The sequence below is a fragment of the Crocuta crocuta genome, unplaced genomic scaffold (genome assembly GCF_008692635.1).
Source record: "Crocuta crocuta isolate KB4526 unplaced genomic scaffold, BGI_CrCroc_1.0 scaffold219, whole genome shotgun sequence".
Classification (NCBI taxonomy): Eukaryota; Metazoa; Chordata; class Mammalia; order Carnivora; family Hyaenidae; genus Crocuta; species Crocuta crocuta.
This window is the reverse complement of record NW_027551572.1, coordinates 7,277,279-7,281,084: the sequence shown is the minus strand read 5'-3', so window position 1 is coordinate 7,281,084 and position 3,806 is coordinate 7,277,279. Positions and strand designations below refer to the sequence as shown.

At 43.9% G+C, this 3,806-nt stretch overlaps 1 pseudogene; it reads left to right on the top strand.

Annotated features, from left to right (window-relative positions):
• Nucleotides 1-1,900: 1,900 nt before the first annotated feature.
• Nucleotides 1,901-3,394, top strand: LOC144220823 (dynein light chain roadblock-type 1 pseudogene; annotated as a pseudogene).
• Nucleotides 3,395-3,806: the final 412 nt, after the last annotated feature.

The window sequence follows — 3,806 nt, the reverse complement described above, 5'->3', positions numbered from 1 at the left end:
TGCATTATAAAGTCAACTCTGTGTTTGGCCAGAGAAAAGGGCGTACAGCAAGCAGCAAGAAGCAGACAGTAAATCCCTGTTCTCACATTGTTTATGCCCTTGTTGAGCTGGCACACTAGGAAAAATTTTGAAAACATCATTTAAGCCTACTCTAAAATATAGTATAAATCAAGTGCATAAACCCTGAGGGGCTTTAGCATAAAGGAGCTAATCAAAATCAGGTGGTGCTAATCAAGGCCAGCACACCGGAGCTAGGAACGGGTCGGGACCCACACCGACTTCGCTGCCATGTTTCTGCAAAGTTTGAAGGGGCATGAACAATGTACAGTCACTGATCTACTCGGTGGCGTATTTGCTCCCTTCGTAATCTGCTTCCTATATAAGCTGTTACCGAGGAAAACAAATGCAGACGCGACGAGTCTGTGAACAGATGGTGCTTCTGTAGGATGAAGAAAAAATGAGGGTGAGAGGGACAGCAAGTTTAGAAAAGATGGCTCTCTTGCCTGCACACACCCCCCCCCCATTGTCTGCTGGTTTCCTCCTGCCCCTCCTCCTGCTGGCCCCAGCTCTCTCTTCAGTTCCTCCCACCTTTGTTAGGATGAAAGAGGTTACAGGTTAGAGGGACAGAAGATGATGCTTAATCCTAAATCCCCTTTGTGCATTTTAGTTGAGCCCTTGTCTCCCGAAGTAAAATAAAAAGGCTAAGGCAGCTGTAAAATGGCAGCGAGGCCATGGACAAAGCGCACGGGGCATATGGTGACCTTCCCTTTTCTGAGACCGGTTGAGCCTCCGCTGTCATGCTAGGGGGTTGTTCTTAAATATCATTTGGAGGCTATTGTTTGTCTGAGACCCAGAAAAATGTGACCGTCTTGCTGAGCTGGAGGGAAAAAGAATCCAAAAGGGGTTTATGGAAATGCCTGGAAATGTTGCCAAAATGTCAGTGTACTAATTGTCTGCTGAATTACATCTAAGGCAGCTCCGTCTCGTGGGTTTGAAAGTGTATGTGTACTTTCTTGTTGTCCTTTGGTTCTTCTGCCTTGTTCTGGATCAAGAGTCTATAGTATTACAGCAAAGGCGGTGTGGTGTGTGTTACAACGAAGTGTTACACAACAAAGTGTGACAGCGACCACCCTAATCAGATTTTCCAGAGTTGTTCTTATTTCTATGTGTCTATTTAGTACTTTCCTACTTGTCAGATCATGTTTGTCCATGTTTTTAATTCCAAAAATAAATCACTATTGGTCCCATTTATTATGAAAACACGTACACAGGAGTCATGAATAAATACTGAAGGAAGGAAGGACAGAAGATAATGAATACATGAATGAATGAAAGTGCTATGCTAGGAGGTGTCCAGAAGCTTAGACTTTAGTTCTTTTTTTTTAAGTTTATTTCTTTATTTTGAGAGAGAGAGAGCGAAAGAGAGTGAGAGAGAGCACGCAAGTGTGAGCAGGGGAGGGACAGAGAGAGAAGGTGAGAGAGAGAATCCCAAGCAGGATCCAGACTGTCAGCACAGAGCCCAACGTTTGGCTCAAACCAATGAATCATGAGATCATGACCTGAGCCGAGATCAAGAGCTGGACGAACCTGCCCTAAGCTGAGATCAAGAGGTGGACACTAAACCAACTGAGCCAGGTGCCCTGCTTAGACTTCAGTTCTAATTTCACCACTATTTGTGTGGCACTTAACCAGGAAAAGTAACCTCCTAGGTCTTTGGCTTCTTCATCTCGAAAATGTCTAGACACACCTCATTGATTTCTGAGATCCATCCAGACCCCAAAAACCTATATTCCAATAAAATATGGCTTCATCCATCATTTTTAAGCCCTTTTCCTTCGTCCTGGTCTGATGACTTAATTGTGACTAATCAGATTTACTAGTCCTCAACCAAACATGGGCAATGACATTTAAATTCCTCTATCCAAAGGTAGGTGGTGAGCCCAGGACAGGTAGTCACTAAAAGAACAACCTATCATGGGGGGAATACACACAAAAACAAGATCATTTAGGCCTAGTGTGTTTCTTTAAGGAGAAAATGAATATAAGCTTTAGGGTAGAGGAGATATCAAAGTGTAGAGGCAAAAATTAAAGGAAACTTAGTCAAGAATTTTAATAGATGATTTAAGAATAATATACTAAGTGAATCGAAAGACATAAAAGTGAAATATGAGCAATCTGGGGCTTGTTTGGGACTTTTCCATAATGAAGATGAGACATCTGAACTTAACAGCCAAAGAAAGAATGCCTTGTACTGAGCTGCACACACTCAAAATGTGGTCCAAGTTATAAGAGAAGGTATGAGGGGTAGTTTTGAAAATCATTTTTATTCTGATATTTAATGTTACTACAAAGAATGTTGTAGTAGTTAAGTAAAAGCTGACAGAGGTATAAGAAATGCATTCCTTCAGAGCCCAGGGGCTCTAAGGGCTGCTCCAAGCTGGAGCAAGGTGAGAAATCCTACGCAAAAGAGCTAGCAACTTCTCCTTCAGCACCCCTACTCCCCAGCAGGCTGCAGGAGGGCTCCTGAGGAGAAGGAGGGGGAGGGGGACACGGAAAAGGGGGAAGAACTCTGTGTCTGTGCATGTCTGGGGGTCCACCTCCCAGGGAGACCCCACAATACTAGCATACCACAGAACACTAACACTGAGCAGTGTGTGCTATTTGCTACATTAGCAATAGAATTAACTTTTTAGTTAACCAATTGCATTTTTATTTGATGCTTTTTATTGATCAAACACGGACATAAAGGGATTTGTTTTTAGAACTGATAATTTGGGGCGCCTGGGTGGCTCAGTCAGTTAAGCGTCCGACTTTCGCTTGGGTCATGATCTCGCGGTTTGTGGGTTCGAGCCCCGCGTCGGGCTCTGTGCTGACTGCCAGCTCAGAGCCTGGAGCCTGTTTCAGTCTGTGACTCCCTCTCTCTCTGACCCTCCCCTGCTCACGCTGTCTCTCTCTCTCCTAGAAATAAATAAAATAAAACATTAAAAAAAAATTTAAAAAGAACTGATAATTTTTCAAAAGAAAGAGAATGAGGGGCTGAATACCAGTGTCAAGGTGCTACCTGATCAGTGGGAGAGGGCAGAGGTAGAGGAGACACTGAAGCCACTTTAGAGACAGAAAGGAGTACAGGGAATCACGGTGGTGAGGACAGAAGGCCTTCCCATCGAGAGCACCAGGGACAATCCCACCACCACACAGCATGCCAACCTCATGCACAACCTGATCTAAATGCCCAGAGCACCGTGCATGAAATTGACCCCTAGAATGACCTCAACTTCCTTTGAATTTGCTCCAAGAAAATGAAATTATGGTTATAGCAGATGAAGACAATTTCCTGATTGTGATTCAGAATCCAACTGAGGCCACTCTCTTGGCTTCCTGCATCATTCCTTAATTTAATAGCGCCCAAGAATTATAATATTAATCAAGTCAACCAACTCACAGGTGGAAATCACCTTTAGAGCCTACTTGGACCAAACCAGTGACCAAAGTCATCAGAGTCATCCTGCTGCTGGCCAATCACCCTGAGTTTTGGGGAGGGCCTTCTTTCCTCACCTCCAGATTTTGGAGCAAGAACTCTGAGCAACCCACACCCTGCTTCCTTCTGACCTTCAGTTCAATTTGTCACCCTTGAAAAGGCTGTTTTTCTTTAACTAAAAACAACTGAAATGCTAAAGGGAGAGAGAGACAGAAAGAGAGAGAAAGAGAATGAGAAAGAAAGAAAAGAGAAGGAAGGAAAATGGGGAGGAAGGAGGAGGTGAGGGAGGAAAGGAAGAAAATGTACGGCAACCCTTCCATACCCCAAG